We start from the raw sequence: 21,159 nt of genomic DNA on the forward strand, positions 1-21,159 counted from the left end.
AGGCCAGGTGTATAATGTCTTTATTATTGTTACTTTTTTGCACAATTAAATGTAGTATTTTTATTATGTATGATTCTTCCTATAAGGCTGCCGAACACTTCCTCATTGTTTCAGTTTCTGGCCAGTATCCTATGTGCACAAACCCATGGAGCAAAATCCCGAAAGATTCAAAACATTATGCCAATATGATTGAACTTGTTTTGAATTGAAATCTTCATTGCTCTCCAAAACTTATGGCTCACAACCACACAACTAAAACCAAATAGCTTCCCTCCCCTTGAAACCCTCAAGCTCATCACAACAAGTATCTGCTTCAAGACCTCAAATTGAAACTGCCATGAACAGAAGCACTCCTAGCTGGCTTCCCATATTCTACCCTCCATAAACTTGAGGTCATCCAAACCTAAGGGGAGGCAGTAGTGTCATGGTATTGTCACTAGAATGGTAATCCAGAGACCCAGGGTAATGCTCTGGGGACCCCCAGTTTGAATCCTACCAAGGCAGGAGCTGGAATTGGAATTCAATAAAAATCTGGAATTAAAAGTCTAATGATGACCATAAAACCAATGTCGATTGTTGTAAAAACTGTAGTCTACCCCTGAACAGCATTCCCAACATTTATGGGAGATGATGGTATATGGTTAATGCCACTGGACTAGTAACCCAGAAGCTCAGGCTATTGGTCTGGGGACAAGGGTTCAAGTCTCAGTAATGGTGACCAGTAAACCATCATTAATTGTTGTAAAACCTCACCTGGTTCACTAATGTCCTTTAGAGAAGGAAATCTAAAAGTGACTCCAGCTCCACCACAATGCGGTTGACACCTAACTGCCCTCTGAAATTGTCCTAGCAAGCCACTCAGCTCATAGGCAATTATAGATGGGCAAAGAGTAACATACCCCATGAAAGAATTGAAAAAAATTCCAAGGAATGACTCCTCTCTCATCTCTTCTCTGAGCAGCTTTTCCCCAATCTGCATGGAACAGCCTCTTGAGGACCCAGAAACCTCACCAAGAAATAAGAGAAAAAGATCAGGGAGGCAACATAGCAGAAGGGAGAGAGGGTAGAGGAGAGATGTGAACAAAATGGAGGACAGAGGAAAAGAGTGGAAAGGAAGCTGGGAGAGGAAGGCGAGAGGAGAAAAGGATTGGCAGGGGCAAGGACATTTTTTATATATCTCTTAGCCCTTCTCATGACTTTACTATCTTCCTACTTCACTCCTATCCTCTGTCACCTACCTCTCTCCCTTTTCCAACCTTTCTTTCACCTGTCCCCCGCCCCTCATTTGTTTTCCTATTTCACTCCCTCCTCTTTGTTTCTCCCCTTTCCTATTTTCCTTCTGCAGTCTTCTTTCCTTCCTTCTTTCAACGCTTTTCTCTCATACTCCATCCCTTCCCCTCATATTGCTCTCTCGATGTCCTGCTCCCTGCTCCCCTCCCTTTTCCTGCTTCCTGTCTCATTTATTTCCTCTGCACCATCTCACTATCCAATGATCTATCCCACCCTCTCCTTTCCCTCCATCTCTCCCACTCCTTCCTCTTCTCCTCCCCCTCTCTCCCCTACTCCTTTGGCCAACTTTCTTCTTCCTTCTCTCTTCATTCCTCCTTCTTGATGCCATCTTCTCCTCCCTGCTCCTCCCCTCTTCATTACTTTCTCTGCTTCCCCTATTGTCCCTTTCCAGTCCTTTCCCCTCCACCACCTTACTACGTTCTTCCCTCTCCATCCTCTCCTCATTCCCTCTACACCACTAGCAAGTAGTATTATTACAAAGAGGACAAGTTTAAATATCAGCTGCATGTACTAATACAATTATTCTCCTTTCACCCCACCACACTTGAGGACTGCACTAGACCTTGACCCTGTGTGCAATGCCACAAGAGAGTGACTAGTGTATGTATGTGAGAGAGAAAAAAAGACTTAGAGCAATTAATCCACCTACTCAATTGGATTATGATGGGAGAATCTTACCGACACAAGGCCTATGTAACAGGGTTATCAAAAGGTTTGTGGGAGATGTCCTGTTAGCCTATGTTAGGTTGAAGTATATCAAGTCTAACTATGATAGATGTGTGAGAGCTGAGAAACAAGAAAGTGGTATTGTTGCCTCTCCAAGTCAGCTTCTGAAATACCTCCCCATTTCAATGCAGGGTCAGTAACCCAGTCTCTTCCTTGATCTACTCCACTACTCAGAGACTTAATTAATATTACAGCAGGGGTCACAGAGGGTAGACAAATCTCTTCACAATATGCATGAGAAACACCCATCAATTTACTTCAGTGTTAAATGTGTTATGGAAAACTGTCCATTACTGCAAATATTTCAATGAGGCACTGGACTTGGCGATTTGCTATATAAAAATCAGTGTAATTTGTTGGGGAGAGAATAGCCTTGGATTGCTTCCATTATAGTGACATTGCACAATGACAATTTGAGACCCAGTGGCGCATTTCAATGTAAATCATGTCACACAATTTTGTCAAATACATCTCATTGAAGAAACTGCCTGTCTGAAACACTACTGATAGAAAAAAGGTAGTGGCCAAAAACTGCATGGGAGAATACAAGTCATGTATGTACTTGTAATAAAATAAAAAGCCATCCAACACACACCTTTTAGAAAAATTCTGCTCACATATCCTGTGGCTGTGGAAATGTAACTAACTAATAGGACAGGTTAAAGGTTACGACAAGGTCATTCTACAATGTTGGCATACGGTTGAATTGAAAGAAAACAACAAAAACATGTCTTGTCATTTAGATTGCCATGGAAATAAACAAGGAAAATTCATTAAGTTCACATGCCCCACATACCTTAGCATGTACAAATCAGGGGTCAGTCACCACTGGATTATGTTCCACGTCACAGATAGCAGCATAGAAACAAATGCTTAACACATTCTAAGGAGAGTGTGAAGAGGGCAGAAATACATATCTATGTACCATAATTATTCTTTCTCCTGCCACCAAATTAATTGAGTATATTATCCAATTGGCCATCTTTCATGCTTAAGACAGTGAAGGTTGGTACGCTATTCCATTGGGAAGACACCATACCGGAACCTGAGTCTTGTCTTATCTACTCCAAACATCCAGAGATGCCACATTTTCCACCAGAAGTTGCTGCACAGCATTCAGAAGTGGGAGCCCTGTCTGACTTTTCCCTCTCTGACTTTAGACTAATTAGAGGGCCCACACCATCACCCTAGCTCAGGCCAGTTAAGTCAGCATAGATGTTTATAGCTCAATTCCACAGTGCATTAACCAGCTGAGCCATGGGGCAGTGCTCCTTTCAACACATACTGTCAGAATAAAGTTGTGCTTTGTGGGACTTAATTACCCTGTCAATTAATCTTACTGTAATGAGAAAGGTATTATACATGTATTACCTGAATTCAACTGGTGAAAGTTTCAGGGATAGATTTTTATGTTACTTTAAGACAGAGCAGCAGGGCCAAAATCACTTTACTGGTGGAATTTTCAACTTATCGTCGAGTTGCCCTCTGTCCCAATTGTCAGGTGAACCTCCATCCAGGCACCACAAGTTTGCATCTGAAACAAGCAGGAGACTCATTCGTTAGTGCAAATTAAGGTCAAATAGCAAAGCTAAGGACCCAATTGAATTTTCATGTCCACGTTGCTACTTGCTCTTCCTGCCCTGGGCTGAATTTTTGCTCCCGAGTCGAAAGTGCAGAGTCGGGAAAATTCCCGACTTTGCAGGCCCAACTCCAGAGGAAGTGCCCCGGATATTCCAATTTTCATTCCAATGGGACCAGGGCTTATTGGGAGTTGGCCCGCAGACCCCGCAAGTAGTGGAGGCGGGCTCAACGTGGGTTCAGCAACTTAGCTGGCAATCAAAGGCAGACCAGTAAGAAGTTCCTTCTGTGATGCAGGAAGTATATGGAGGTGCTGCTTTCATTTGGAGGAAACATCATTGAGCAGTCAGGTGAATGCAGACTGTAATAGTTGTTCAGTTGATTGCTGACACTGGAACAGATGACCCATCATGGGCTTTTGATAGGAAAAAATAGTCATTGCTGCTGCCTATTCACTTTGAAATGAAGTAGTACACTTTACCAATTTAAGGCTGGAAAATCATCACTGGATACAGCCATTGAGATGGTAGCATCTTGACACCACCAGCTGCTCATGATATTCTGTATTGACTTAAGTTACTGATAGGGTGCTTAGGATTACTGATACTTTTCTAGCCTGACAGCTCAGACTGCTACTTTAACACCAACCAAAAAGAACTCCAGCAGCTCCCAACTGACCAAGAGGTCACCATCTCTGAACTCCTCGAAGCCTTTTGATTTTAAAAGTCTCTGACCATCGCCTGCCAAGCAGTCTAAGCACAGAAAGCCCATGGTGCTGCAGTGTGATTTGCTTCAAGGATTCTCTTGTTGCTGTCTCCAACCAGGACCTCATCTGGACTGATCTCCGCCATGAAGGAAACACCCTCTGGATGATGACTTCTTGGGCTCTGAAAATCACCAGAACCAACCATTTGCCACGATCCTTTGCTGTTCCACCTCCCCTCTTTCCACGCATGTCTCAGTGTGTGTTCATTCAATTGACATTTGACCAGGACCCTCAAAGCTGAACAATCTCATGGCATAGCAATGTGACTCAAAGGGAGCCAGCAGTTAATGGTTGGGAGCATAGCATGCAATCTGGGAGTGACAGCAACAAAATCTAGGCCACTCCACATTCGTCCAAACCCATTTCCAACCCCCACCCCACCTCCAGCCCTGCCCAATATTAGTTGCTAATGAGTTAGAGATCATGGTTTGTATATGTAAGCAGACAATGGCCTGAATTTTTCCTGTGTTGGGCAGGCTCGGCGGGAACGGGCAGAAGCGGTCACAGAGCCGGCCGCTGCCAGCGATCGGCTCCACACTGCCATTTTACGCAGGCGGGCCAATTAAGGCCAGCCCAGCGTAACACGTGAGAGGTAGCGCTCATCACTACCTGTGCGGGCAGGAGGAGGAGCGGGAGTTGGGGCTAGCTTTTTTTTGCACATGCACATAAAAGAGTGCTTCAATGCCTCAGGGAGATTGAAGCACTTTTGAAAACAATAAATAAAATCAATAAAAATTTAATGAAACATTTCCCCTCATGTGACTGTGTCACATGAAATGGGACATGTTTTTATTTTTCAGAAAAACTTTTTATTTAATTCATAAAAGCTTTAGGAAACCTCATCCCGCTCATGGATGAGGTTTCCTAACAAATATAAAGGCCGCTTGGCTTTTTTGCCTGCCCGCCAAACATAAGGTTGGATGGGCAATGTAAACTTGACATTAATTACTTCGTTGATGGTCTTAATAGGCCTTTTATTTAGCGTCGGGTGCACAGCTGACTCTGGTGTGCACCCGCCAAGCGAAACATCACAAGACAGCGCGATGATGTCGGGATGCACACCCGATGTCATCACGCATCACTTTATGTGCCGGCATGTTGGGCCCGCCCCCGCATGCCAACTGAAAAATCCTGGCCAATGTATGTGAGACCATTCAAAGCTGGATGCATTACGTGTCTCTCCTTTCCTTATGCCAGAATGTTTCACTGAAGAGAGAATAGGGAAGGAGTGGGAGGGTCTGCACCCCACATCAGTGATCAAGACCTCCAGATCATGGTGGAGAAGGTCCAGACACAGCATGTAATATTATATCCACTGGCCACTGGAAGACAGCAACCAAGTGGTCAAGGCAGGAGATAGCCTCCACTGTGAACACAGCAGATGACCATTGAAGAACATGGATCCAGGAGGAGGTTCCATGACTGCTGTGCTCTAGCAAGGTGACTTGTTCGGCACAAACACACAGAGGTCTAAGTGATGGTTCACATCTGAATGCTGCACCTATGGTGGGAGACCAGACACATACCTCTCCTATAGTATGTATACATACTCCTGTAGATGCATGCAGTAAAGGCGTGAATGTCCACTGTTAATGCACTGCACATTTTTTTTAATGTATTCTTTAACATGGTGTAGGCCTCACTGGCTAGGCCAGCATTTATTGACCATCCCTAATTGCCCTTGAGGAGGTGGTGGTGAGCTACCTTCTTGAACTGCCCCAGTCCATGTGGTGTAGGTACACCCACAGTGCTGTTCGGGAGGGACTTCCAGGATCTTGACCCAGCAACAGTGAAGGAACGGTGATATATTTCCATGTCATGATGGTGAGTGGCTTGGAGGAGAACTTGCAGATCATGTGTTCCCATAAATCTGCAGCCCTTGTCCATCAAGGTGGTAGAGGTTGTGGGTTTGGAAGGTGCTGCCGAAGGGGCCTTGGTTAGTTGCTGCAGTGTCTTATAGATGGTACACACTGCTGTCATTATGCATCAGTGGTGGAGGGAGTGATTGTTTAAGATGTAGATGGGGTGCCAATCAAGTGGGCTGCTTTGTCATGATTGGTGTCAAGCATCTTGAGTGTTGGCAAGTGGAGAGTATTCATCACACTCTTGACTTGTGCCTTGTAGATGGTGGACAGGCTTTGGGGAGTCAAGAGGTGAGTTACTCATCACAGAATTCTGAGCCCCTGACCTGCTGTTATAACCATAGTATTTATATGGCTGGTCCAGTTCAGTTTCTGTTCAATGGTAACCCCCAGGATGTTGATGGTGGGGTATTGGACAATTGTAATGCCATTGAACATCAAGGAGGGGTGGTGAGATTCTTTCTTGTTGGAGATGGTCATTGCCTGGCAGTTATATTACTTGCCACTTATCAGCTCAAGCCTGAATGTTGTCCAGGTATTGTTACATATTGACACGGACTGAGGCATCACAAATGGTACTGAACATTGTGCAATCACCCGCAAACATTCCCACTTTTGACTTTATGACGGAAGGAAGATAATTGGCTGAAGAAGCTAATGCTGAGGATACTATCTGCAGCAATGTCCTGGGACTGAGACAGTGGCCTCCAACAATCTCCACCATTTTCCTTTGTGCTGGGTAAGACTGCAAACTCTGGAGAGTATTCTCGATTCCAATTGACTTCAATTTTGCTCGGGTTCCTTGATGCCACATTCAGTTTATTGCTGCCTTGATGTCAATGCCAGTCTGTCTCACTTCAACTATGCTCTATATGAATTTGGTTTTCTATTTCAGCATAGCACAGCCTAAACTTCCTGGCTTCTTGCTCTTTCCAGGCTGACACAGGGAATATTAATAATATAAGTAAATCTGTACATGCTGCCACATCGAACAAACATTTTCATCATTTTCCATGTGGACAACCATAACGAGCAGGATAAAGCTCTGGTCTGATTATCCCAAGTTCAGGGCAACAGTAAATACTACCCTTCAGGCTTGGCCTAAAGAGCCAAGTGGTTATGGTACTGGGCTTGCAACCCCAAGGTCAAGAATTCAAATCTCACAATGGCAAACTATGAAACAATGTAACTTCATCTAAATAGGAACAGATGGAAATGTGTTTGTACTTGAAAGAGTTACTACCCCTCAGCCTAATAGATAAGAACCCATTGCTTTCATGAATGATGAGGAATTTGACTTCATTAATGTACCACAGGTGCATGATCACCAAGAGCTGATCATACAAGTTTCTGCCTCCTTTCCCGGCGGCTGCTATAATGCTTTTATCTTGTGACAACTATCCCTCCCTCCACGCCTTGCCTCTGCATGGCAAATGCAAAGACAGCTGCTTGGAAACAAGTGTTATCCATAGCAGTCTTGGATCCTGACTCCTCACAGGGACCAAACTTGGCTACATTAAGATTGGTGGGTAAATAGAAGCAGACCATTCATCTTCAAACAACAATTCTGTGTGGAACGTTACGCCCCACCCCAAGAACAGGCTGGCAGGTAGGGAGGACGTAAAATTGAGTGGCAGATTTGGGGCACCATGCTTGTTGCTAACTCACTCCCATTGGTATTTTACCAGTGGCAGGGGGTACCCACACCACATGGCAAGGCCACCAGCTGACCCCTGACACCTTACCCAATGGAGGACCCTCCCAAATAATACTACCCATGCCCACATTCCACCCCCTCCCAACTACCCGCCCTCTAAATCTTGGCCCTGGTAGAACCACACCCATCTTCTTATCTGGCTCCATTGATGATCGCTGTTGGGTACTTCCTGCAGTTCCAGCAGTGCCACTGATCACGGTGGCACTACTGGGACTAGAGAGTTGCAATCACCTGAGTGGCCAGCAGTTCTTGGAAGCGGAACTTCTTCCACGATGGAGCCAGAAGCCTTGCTCTGAGCCAATTAATGACCCATTTAGTGTAAATTCAGCCCCGTCATGCAAATGCAAACTCGCCCTGACTTTTCAGCTGGGGCAGGACCCCCCCACCTCCATGTAAAATCCATCTCTGATGTCTGGACACATCCAGTGGTTTCCTGCAGTTCAACACAGAGAGAGTACCCTGTGTGACAATAGTTTACTCTATCCTCCATAAATATACTCTGCTACAGGGAAAATACACAAAGTTGCCGTTGGACAAGGACTTTCAGGTTGATGTGGGAGAGGATACTAAGGGAATACAGAAGGCCATGAAGCAGGAAGGGATCAACATTTGGCTGCAGTCAAAACTACTTAATAACAACTCATTGCAAAACCCTTCAGCTGAAAGATTCTAGCTTCCCTGCATTAACAGTCATGTCTAACCTCACTCAAAGCTTTCACTAGCCAATAAACTGCATCTGCCTGAAGGCCAACGTTGATATTCATGTCAGCCAATGCTGCAGGGTCACCAGCTAATACAACAATACTGTCTGAAACACAAAAAATTCACAAAGCATTATGATTTTATTGACTTATAGAAATGTTTGTGAGCCATTTATCACCCTGCTGTGAGCCATTGTTCTTTCACCTACTCTGTGCTTCTACAAGATACTCACACAGTAGTTGCAGTATAGGAGGTGGAAAACTACTGTGACTTAGTCAGGGGTTCAGACTGAGATGGGCCCAGCTGCAGCAACTCCACCAGCTCTCTAACTCAGCTGGCTTTCTGACACCAGGGTGGGATGAATTGAGGGGATTATAAAGATTCAGTTGTCTTGTCTTCATGAGAGATGCCAATATATTCTATTCCCATTGCACAATTATTCCTGCTCCAGGGCTGTGGAACTGATGCTGATCTGTGGGACAGCAGCCCATATGACATTCATGAACTAACTGAAACATTTTTTCCATTCGGTTTTGTAGCCTTTCTTTGGTGGAGAAAGTGGTTGAGGTCAGAGCCGGCATGGTCCAAGAATATCTGTGAGTGATACTGTTAAAGATTTCCTGACTTGAACATGGGAAGGCTCAGCTTTTGCATCTAAAGAAGCTACCAGACATGCCACGGTTACCTGTAGACTAATGACACCATAGGCCAGAGTCTGACACAATTTGAAATGGACTGTACTATACTGTCCAAAGTGTTTTGAAAGCTCTTTGACAATGGCCAGAATTTTTCCTTTGGCAATTTGGGGGCGAGGCCCACTCGCTGATGGGAAAATGACGTGGAGTGATGTCAGGAGGAACCCCTGACGTCATCCCGCCCCACTTAAATATTCAGGAAGGTGGACAGACAGCGAAATCAGCTGTTCGCCCGCTGACCCGTAAATGGCCAATTGAGGCCATTGACAGGATAATTAAGTTAATTAAAGGCCCTGCCTGTCCAACCTTAAGACTGGCGGGTAGGCCAGGAGCCCCGGTGGGAATTAGAAAAAGCATGAAATTGGCGGGATAAGGTTTCATCTCTGTTTAAAAAACTTTAATAAAGTTTATGTAATATTTATTAACATGTCCCATCTTGTGTGACATTGCCACGTGAGGGGGACATGTTAATAATTTTTTTCTTTTGCTATTTTTGATGTTTTTTAAACTGTCACCAATTTCCCTGAGACAGCACTTAATGAAAGAATGCACTTTGACTGTTGGGGAATCCCCCCCCACCCCACTACACTGAAAGTGCAAAGCGCTTTCCGTTGGCCAGCCCGCTGGGTGAGTCTTCATTGGCCCACCCACTCAAAACGGCGGCGGGGCCCATTTCGGCAGTGGAGTTTGGCTGCCCGCCTGCCGCCGAGCCGGTGGAGCCCACCCGCCCATCAAGGGCTAAATTCTGCCCCATGTTACAGCACAATGGATGGTAAATGCTAAAATCCCAGAGAGAAACTTGAAACAACCACCACAACTGTTTTACAATTTGTATTTTTATTTTGAAATCCATGCCTTGAATTCAGTAGTAATAAGCCCACTGAGTCTTGGAGGGTGTTTTAAAAAAAACTAAATTAAACATTTATTAATAAAATAAATAATTTTAAACACATACACAGGTCTACAAATTAGTACTATGAAACTCTTAGTTCCCTTAATTAATCTGACTCCGAGTTACACCCCTTTTAAAAGAAAACAGAAAAAAAAATAGATTTTAACAGACCCAGGCAAAGCACAGTAGGCGAAATCCAGTTACTGCAACTAGACTCAATGATATTGTGAATTGAATCTTTAAATTCTTCCAAAAGAATTACTTCTCAAAAAGCTGCATATGTTGTCTCTATTTTTAACACCCATATCTACCGGCCAGGATTACTTTGTTTTACTCTCTCAAACTCAATATAAATTTTCCTAGGCTGTTTTCTCGTATTCCTAAATTTCTGCCTGTATGCTTCAGGAATCAACTCATATTCACTCAAAATAGTCTTTTTTACCACATCATAGTTCACTGACATTTCTTCTGACAGTGAAGCATGATCCTCATGTGCTCTACCACCAAACTGGATTGTAACAACAATGTCCAGTTTTCCTGTGGCCACTTCATCTGTTTAGCTATCTTCTCAACTGAAATAAAGAACACTTCAACATCTCTTTCCTCAAACTTTGGAAGAACTTGTACAAATTTAAATACCTCTCTACTGGGTCCTGGAAATAGGTCCTTCCTCATCTTCTGGTGTGTCTTTTTTAACTGCCATCATTTTAATCTGGAATTCTCTGTCTCTCTCTTTTTCTCTATCCTCCATTTTTAACCTCACCATTTCTAATTCTTTTTTCTGTTTTCTTTCTCTATCCTGCCTTTCTGCCTGTTCCCTTTGGAATGCCCTTTCTCTTTCTTTTTTTCTGCTGCTTTAGTTCCAACTTTTTCATTTGCAACTGAACTTGAGTCCATTCCAATGGCCCACCCCTTGGAGAAGTCAATCTCTTGGGTAATCTTTCCAGTTTTAAATGCTACATTATACCTTCAGTTATGTCTGATTTTCGTAGCCCTGCAGGCAATCCTAATTGTGATTTATCTGCCAACTCTGTTAACTTACCCTTAGATACTTTTTGTAACCCAATCAGAGTTATATCTCCTACTTCCAAAAATGTTTTAGCCATTTTTGCAGTGTCACCACTTTAAAAATACCTCACACCAATTCCTGAATTCAAAGTGCTTCTCGTACTCATAACCTTAAAATTCACCAACTCCAAATCAACCAACGAATTTCAAATGTATCCTCAAAGAGCCCTCAATTATTGTTATGGCACAATGGATGGCATATGCTAAGCTGCTAAAATCCCAGAGGGAAACTGGAAACAACTGCCACAACTGTTTTGCAATTTATATTTCTATTTTGAGATGCGTGCCTTGAATTCAGTAGTAATAAGTCCACCAAGGTTTTTTTTTACAAAACTAAATTAAACATTTATTAATAAAATAAATAATTTGAAACAATACATAGGTCTACAAATTACTACTATGATACCTCCTAGCTCCCCTAATTAATCCGATTCCGAGTTACACCCCCATCAAGGCAACAGTAAAAACAAAGTAGATTTTAACAGATTCAGGCAAAGCACATGATACACAATTCACAATGAATTATCTTTGCTTCGGTTCCTATAGGCAGCAGCTTGGTACATAGAGGCTGGAGGCTTTTCACACTTGTTAGATCTTAGAATTCTTTTTTCCTACACGTAACCTCATCTCCTTTATACATGTTGCTCATTTTTTAATGTAAATCCCTTTTTCCTAATATGTCTTTGTAACTTTACCTTTCTAATATTAAAAATCTTTCATGGTACCAATTTTATTAGCAAGTGTTGGGAAAAGTAAACATACTGTTTGGCTTCTTCTGCCTAAGTGTAACATTTCACCCTCACTTTTGAAATTCAAAGTATTCTGGTTTAACTAAAAATGCAAATTTTCCTTTACACCTCACATTCTAAAACTTCAGCCTTGTTTACTTATTTAACATTTCAAACCTAGCTTCTCTACTGATATATCAAAGGCTTAAGATCAGCTGTCTTTAATTCAATTAAGTCACACACACACACACACACACACACACAACTATATAGACACTACTATTCCTAGATTACAATAAATCCCAATAACATTATAAATATTAATATATTTTCATGACAACAAGCATCTCAATGCTTTTTGCTATTACACAGATGTCATCTTATTCTATAGCCAGGACTCTTACAATCTGAAGCTCTATCCTCTTCGTATTCCCATGAGCTCATTATTGGGCCAGCCTCTAATTCCAACCTTCGGCTTAAGAGATGCTGATTTTGTGCTGTTGCTGAAAAAATGGGTGAGAGTGCCCTTTCTGAAGAGTCCTCCTCCTCAGCCTGCCTGATAAGAGTGTCCATGTTGTCTGATTGACATACACTTGCATTGGTAACACTAGCAGTTGAGCTGTCACAAAATGGATAACAACGTTATAATGAACAGGTAGATTGAAGAGTTAAATAGCAAGAGGCAAAATAAAAGGAAGGGACAAAGCCCAACTATGCTCCTGTAACACAATACCTCGATACTTGTCAATGTCTTATCAATTACGTTGTTAAAGTTTGTTCATGTCAATTACATTGTTAAGGGAAACAGGTGGTGGGTGTTTGCACGCATATACATAGCTGGGATAAAAGCAAAAAACTGCAGATGCTGGAAATCCAAAACAAAAATAAAAATACCTGGAAAAACTCAGCAGGTCTGGCAGCATCTGCGGAGAGGAACACAGTTAACGTTTCGAGTCCATATGACTCTTCAACAGAACTAAGTAAAAACAGAAAAGAGGTGAAATATAAGCTGGTTTAACGGGGGGGTGGGGGGGTGGTGGGACAGGTAGAGCTGGATAGAGGGCCAGTAATAGGTGGAGATAGCCATAAAGATGTCATAGACAAAAGGACAAAGAGGTGTTGAAGGTGGTGATATTATCTAAGGAATGTGCTAATTAAGGGTAGAAAGCAGGACAAGCAAGGTATAGATAGCCCTAGTGGGGTTGGGGTGAGGTGAAGGGAAGGGATCGAAATAGGCTAAAAGGTAGAGATAAAACAATGGATGGAAATACATTTAAAAAATGGAAAAAAATGGGGGGGATCAGAATTGGGTTGGGATGGAGGAGAGAGTTCATGATCTAAAATTGTTGAACTCAATATTCAGTCCAGAAGGCAATAAAGTGCTTAGTCAGAAGATGAGATGCTGTTCCTCCTGTTTGCGTTGAGCTTCACTGGAACAATGCTGCATAGCTGGGATATTGGGTGTGGGTGAGACGTATTGACACTGAACAAAATTAATAAAGTCGCTCAGCAAGAAAAGGGTCTGTGTCTTAGTTTTGACTTCAGAAACTGACTTGGATCTTGTTAAACAATACTGACTTCTTTCATGTCAATTATGATGATAGCATTGATGTCAGCATCTCTTGTGTGACAAGAGCTCCTTCTATGCTGGTTTTCTGCCCCCTGTTGGATGCCAAAAAAATGTATGTGGGTTATATGTACCCTGGGCAAAGGGCTTCAATATGAAAGAGCTTACCAAAGTGCTTATGATAAAAAGAACAAGTAGAAAATATAGTGAAGAGGGAGAAGCACTTTGAGCTACTAAGTAGGCCTCAGAATTGTTTCTGGATATTCCTTGATCTGTCATAACTTATGTAGACATCAGGTTGTAGTATTAGGGTGTCAGAACTGTTAGGGTTAATGTGGGACTAGGGAAACAGTACTGCCCACATTATGATGTAGAGAGTCACATGGGAGAAGTAAAGTGCAGTAAAGACTCCGATAGAAGTCAACGTGAAGATAGCACTTAGTCAGGACTGTATCATATATATATGTAGGTTGTTATGTGTTATTAATAATAAACAGCTATTGTTCAATCATACAAGCCTTTGGACCACTTCATAAGACAACATACATCCTTACAACATGGTGCTGGCAGATGAAGGACCCCAAAATCCCTAAGAATGAAGAAGTAAAGAAATTGCAATCTGACTTGAGAGAAGTGCACCTAACTTGAAGACCTCGAAGACACAGCAGGAGAACACCTAAGAAGCTCCATTACAGGTGTGGAGACTGAAGGCCAGACTAAAGATCCATTGTGCAGCATAAAAGAACTCCACCAGAACACGTGGAGGCCTACTGCAGGACCTGATTGAAACTAGAGTCAAAGGACCTAGCCAGATCATAAAAGGGTGAGCAAAATACAAAAGAAAAAATCAAAAAAAGGCTGAAATAAGCTTTTAAATATGGCAGAATAATCAGGCAGCACTGGCAGACTGATTATTTTAATGGGCCCAACTTGAATAATGTTGCAGCCTGGATCAAAAGTCAGTGTCATAACATGTGGTGACTGCGCTCGAGTGAAAAAAAAAAATAGAGAGAAGTCAGAACAAAGCATCAGCTTCAATTTGATTCTCCAAGATTAGGAAAGCAACTAACAGACCAAAATGATTCAATCAAAAGATTTTCTTCAGAATCACTGAAGTTGAAAATGGCTCCATAACTCGATGGAAGCCCACTAAATTCCAACAAGCGCTGGAAGAGGCAAAAAACGATTTACTGCAGCGCCATTTAAAAAAAAAGAGCTGTATTCCCCTGTGCTGAAAACAGCCATGGGTGGTAAATCAATGCTGCCAGACCAATTAAGGCAAATGGAAGGGCCTGACCAGGTGTATGGAGAAGAATTTTAAGATATCTGATAGCATCAGGCTTGAATACGAAAACAAAGACTGAACACACAAAGTGAATACACTATTATATTCTGTTGGTCCTACAGCTGACGACATAATTGCCAGGCAAGGAATACATGAAACTCCCGATAACTTTGAAGAGGTCATAAGTCCTTTTACACCTACTTTAACCTGAGAAGCAATAAAATTTTGAAGCAAGCAAAATGTAAGAATACAATCTAAAAGCCCAGGGAACCCATAGACTTTCATAAATGAGTTATACAGATTGGCTGAAGGCTGTGAATATGATGACATTAAGTCAGAGCTCATAAGAGACTGAATGATAGTGGGAGTGGCCAATTATACTCTTTCAGATGTACTTCAATTAAAGAAGATCTGACTTTGGAAAAAGCCATCTAACTTGTCAGACAATTGGAAATCTACAAGGAAATCCAATCCATTTTGCATGGTGAAGTAAAACCATGGCACAGAGCAACCTCAACAACCCAGCTCATAAAGCAACAAAAGGACAAGGAGACTCCAGGGCAAGAAAAGCAATACCCAAGCAAAACACAAGATGGCGGCAGACTATGTCAGCACTTTGGCACCAAAAGACCTCATAGGCGTGAGTAGTGTCCAGCAGTCACTGTGCAGTGCTTTCACTGCAACCAACTGGGACATTTTGGAAAGCTGTGTAAGTACAAAAGCACAAGCTGTGTGAAGGATCCCAAGTGAGTCCATGATATAGATGACCTACACCAAGAAGAAATCCAACAATGCTTCTTGGAAGAAATTAAGGCTCCCAGATTCACGTTTTGAAATGCTGACATATCTGTAAATGGTCACCTCACAAATTTCAAGTTAGACACAGGAGCCAGTGTGATGGTCCTGTCAGGTCAGGAACCATGGTTAAAAGACCTCTTAGTATGGGTGACAGACACAATACTGTATGGTCCCAGCAGAATCCAACTACTGGCCATAGGCATGATTCAAGAATCGCTCTGGTAAGGCAACAAACAAATAATCAAAATTCTGTATGTCATCCTCGGCCAACCCATTTCTCTCCTGGGCAGAGAGGCCTGTGTTGCCCTTACCCTCCTCAAAATGGCAGAAGACATCAAATCAACCACTGTAATCAATTACACTGAATTGGAGACTCTTGAGAAGTCCACCGGTGCTGATGATCTTGACTGGGACTTCAGTTTGAATTTTCCTCACTCTTTGCAGAGACGGATATTCCAGCTCCTTTGCAGGTGTCAGAAAGTATTCTTCTTCAGTCAGACCAGCCAAACCTTCAGTTGAGCACCAACATGCTTAAAAGAGAAGATACAGAGGAGAAGGAGCAGCCCGAATTTCAGAGACAAACAATTGCTGTCACACAACCAGGAAAAACTACAGTAATGAAGCTGGAACTTCAAGCTCACACAAACGACATGAGGTCAATCCTGATGCAGGAGAGAGGAGACCAGCAACTCACCAAGACAAACTCAGGGAGGCACAAGTTCACATGAGGAAACAGAGCACAGCATTAGAAGCCAAGCTGTAGGCTGAGCTCAGGGATGAGGAACGTACAAACATAAGGGAGATAAACCTTCAACTTCCAGGAAGAACATGGCAGATCCCAAAAAGAAAAATAGGAGTCCAATCTATGAATGAACGTACCGAACACTCCCTCCAGAAGGAGAGGAATAAGCCCGTGGTATCCAACCAAGGAAGACAGATTGTTGACAAAGAAAAATACAACACTAAGGAGTGCAACGAGTGAACTACATGTTGACACATGAGTATTTGAAACACCAAGCGCTACAACTTCAACTCCAGACCAACAAAGTCAGTGCAAAGCAGCTGAGACTACCACTCCTCCAAACTTGAAAAGAACGAGATCTGGAAGAGTCATAATGTCTCCAGACCACCTGAATCTGTAAAGTCAGAGACTTTGGCGGAGAAGGAGTAGCATATAAATATTATTGTGAACAATATAAATATTATATTTTGGATATGAACTTGGGAGAGGTGTAGTATTAGGGTGTTCGGGACTGTAAGGGTTAATGTGGGATGGGGAACAGTACTGCCCATATTATGATGTAGAGAGTCATGAGAAAAGAGTGATAATTCTGGTTGAAGTCAGCACGGAGATGGCACCTGGTCAGGACTGTATCTTGTATATATGTATATAGCTATGTATAATTAATAAACAGTTATTGCTCAACCATATAAGCTCTGGACCTTCTCATGAGACAACATACAACCTTACAACACAGGTGAACAAACAATCAAGTTTATGGGCAGAATTTTTCACTTGGCGTGTGGGTACACGCTGGACATGCTCGAGCATAAAATAGCACGCGATGACATTGGGTGAGCGTCCCGATGTCACTGTGCGCTAGCACAATATTTCAGTTGGCAGGTGCATGCTAAGCTCTGAAGCACACCTGCTGACAATTAAACGCATTGATGGAACAATTAACTGGGATTCTTTGCTGCCCATCCAACATTACGGTTGGCAGGTGGGTGAATCGGCCAGGCAGCCGATTTTTCAGGAATCCTCATCCAAGGGCAGATTGAGGTTTCTTAAAGGTAATTAAAATTTTTGAGGTAATTTAAAAAATTAAAATAAAACTGCACTGAATTTTCATCATCCATATGTTCTGGTGACTCATTCTGATGTGAGGCCATTTTTTCCTGGTTTTTAAATCTTTACTTTTTGCATTTTAATTCTTCAGCTCCCTGTGACAGTCTCTGCCTTCAGGGAGATTTCACTCCATGCTTCCCTGCGCCCCCACGCCTGCGCTGACTTCAGCACACTCCCTCCGCCCACTCCCTACCCCGACAGCGTTGACCATATCAGTGCGCCCTTCACAGTGGCTGGCCGTAATTGGCCATCCAGCACAAAATTGTGGTTGGGGACTGATCGCGGCCAGCGGTCTGTTTTCTGACTGCTCCCAGGCCTGCCGATCACGACCGCCAGCTGACCTTAAAATTCAGGCCTATAAGTTGAACATTTATGACACAGATGCTAGAAACAAAGACTCCAATGTAATTTTTATTGGGGCACAATATTATTTTGAGTGTTTTTGCCATGACTGAGTACTACTGAAATATGTTATTAATATGACCACTCTGAGGCATAGGAAAAAAAGCTTCAATACTTGATCAATTCTTACCTAGGGTAATGGTCATCACTAACTGCTTGATACTTGAAATATTTACACTTCACAGGAAGAAGCTGGCGGAATGGCACTAGGTAAATTGTTCATTTGGAGAGCTGGTGCAGACATGATGGGCCGAATGGTCTCTTTCTGCACTGTAACAATTCAATGATTCGATTCTATAATTCTATGGTCCCCACCAGGTCCTGCACAGAGTAATATCACATCAACATTACATTTCCAGACTTAAAAATAAATAGTTGCTATTTGGTTGAGGTCCTAAGGACAGACAGTAGCTATTGAATTGTACTCCAGCTTAAGTTAACACCTTCTGGGAAGGAGGGAAGGATAATGAGATGGTAAACTACCCTTTCTAGCTCAAACACTTTTCACCACCAAAGAGTAAGTGAATAGTAAAGTTACTGGCAATCTAAAAATAGCAGCCTTGACATTCATCTCTTGTGGACAAGATTAAAGGTAGCCAATTGGTTTTATACGTGTGATGGTATCTGAGTCATACAACTGATGGGGTCATAACTCAGCATATGCTATTTGCATACTTTTCACTGCTATGTGACAACTAAAGTGTATGTTTGGGCATCAAGGTTATTTACGACTGCAACATCTACATATATTAAGTTTAATATCTGCATCACATATTGCTCCTTGTTCTTTTTGTAACCTTTGACAGTCAAGCATACCATCCTAATCCGCAGCCTTTCCTCCTTTGTCCAACTGCTCTCATTTGGTTCTGTTCTGACATAGACAGGAGCATTATCAGCAATGGCTTCTGTTTCTACCACTACCCTGTTACCTCTGGAGCCTGTCAAAAATTTATCCTTGAGTCCTTCTTCCTTCTCATACATATGCTGCTCCTTGGCAACATCATTCACAGCCATGAGAACAGTTTTCACATAAGCATCTAACTCTACCTTCCACAACCTCCACTGCCAATGTGTTGCCAGTCTGTTCCTCCAACATCCAGGCCCATGAATTCCAATCTCCAGGGTGTCATACCCAGAGGGTACCCCAAACATGCACTGGGGGAACACCGCCCTGGAAGTCCCAACATAAGGATTGCACTGCAATTACCCAGGAAGTTCAAATTTCCATTGGGCAATTAGCCTGCATGGGAAATTATCCAATACGCTGATTTAAGTTGCATTCTTCAGCTGGTTCTGGCTGTCTTCCAGGAATAGTTACCAAGGAAAAGTTAGAAGAATTAAAACCACTTCAAACTCCTGGGTAACTATAGTGCTGTCTTCACAACCCTCCCCCCTCCCCTCCCCCCCACCCCAACTGGACCCTCTGACCATCTCCCATCCCGCCGGCCATCCCCCAGCACACCTCCTGACTACCTTTCCAACTCATATGGGAACCCCCCAACCACACACCCCCATGTCCCCACTACCACCCCATCCCCTCAACTAAGCCCCAACCAGCCCCCACTAACCACCCAAACCCCACAATGGCCAATGACCCACCCGTCCATCTGACTCCTTCCACTGACAACCCTGCTGCCCCTGCCATTCTGCCTTTTCCATTCTGCCTCCCCACCACAATCTTCCCCCTACCCTCACCCCTCCTTTCTCACCTGGCCCGAGTTGCCAAGTTGGCAAGAAAGATATGCCTGCATCCTACTGTAAGCACGTAGGAGCGGAGTGGCAATCCAACTGTGATTGTCACTGCACAGAGGTTATGGCCCACAGATGAGCCTCAATTTCCTCTAGTGAAGTATTGGGAACCATTTTTGGCCCCCCACCATAAACTCCCTCTCCCTGGCTATTGCCTCAGTTTGAAGCGGACTGTTTGCAACTTTGATTTCGAGCTGAACTTGAGACCCTGTATTCTCTCCATTAGAAAGATTTCACCTCCATAGCATCACACGCCTCCTCCCCTAACTCAATGAAGTTCTGACACAACAGCAAGAATGCTCCTCCAGGCACCACAACACTTTTCAGTCCGCTGCTGAACTATTCTCCTGGTACTCTCGATATTCGAACCCACAGTGTGCAACTGACCAATTCTCCAGCCAGCAAAACCAAAGAACTGCAATGAGATGCCTGTTTAGAGCCTGCAGCTCACAGGAACAATATTAATGAGGCCCAAACTTGAAAGCGTTTTGGGCATCCCAACTGTCTCATTGGGCAGGCAGCACAAGTACATTACTGATATCGCATATATTCTGCACTCGAATCAAAGATTATCCCTAATGTATTTTCTCACTTAATGTGAGCAATGCCAAGGAACCTACTGGTGATGTATAAAAACAATATATCAGTTTGTGCAGACTCTCAGACTTTGTTACATATGCAAAGCAATCATAAAGTGCTAAATGCTATAAGAATGGGCAACCACACTCCAAACTCGATGAAGCAATTGAACTCTGAGTGACCTCAGGCTATGTTCACTTGTGGCATTTGAAGGGGCTATCTGACCTTGGAAGGACAAGCCAATGTAAACACAGCTCCAGAGAAAACACCATGGGCCAGGATTTTCTGGCCTTGCCATAGCAGGACCCACCGCGAGGGTTGCAGCAGGCCAGAAAAAAGTCCATTGACTTTTGGCGGGATCGGAAGATCCCAGTACCGGGTAGGGCCAGAAAATTACAGCCAAGATTTAGTACTGCTGTCATTACAAAACATCATTCAATTTACTGGGTACAATGCCACAGGAAATCTACTAATATATTTAAAAATAAATTTCTCCCTTTGTATCAACCTTTATTCACAAAACACAAACTGAGTCCCCTTTAAACCTGTTTTATGCTTGCTTGGTAAAATAAAATTACAGACCTCAACCATTTAAGATTTGCATCAGCATTCCTCTGTTCCTCAAAATAATAAATCATTGGATTACGGAGGGATTTATAAAAAGTTCTGTGATCTTCAACTTTTTTGACTTTGAAGTATCAACACCGGAGAGGTAGATAAACTATTTAGTCTGACGTTACGTAATAAAGGAAGTGTGGGTTTTAACATCTAAATCGAAAAGGTTTAAATAATATACATTTAGGTAGTGTGTAAATTCTCAAGTATGTCAACAAACTAAATGTAACAAAAGACTTATTATTTCCATTACTGGAGTCCAGATAAGCAGAGAAGAAGTGCATGTGCCGT

Source organism: Carcharodon carcharias, chromosome 10 (assembly GCF_017639515.1).
Source record: "Carcharodon carcharias isolate sCarCar2 chromosome 10, sCarCar2.pri, whole genome shotgun sequence".
NCBI lineage: Eukaryota > Metazoa > Chordata > Chondrichthyes > Lamniformes > Lamnidae > Carcharodon > Carcharodon carcharias.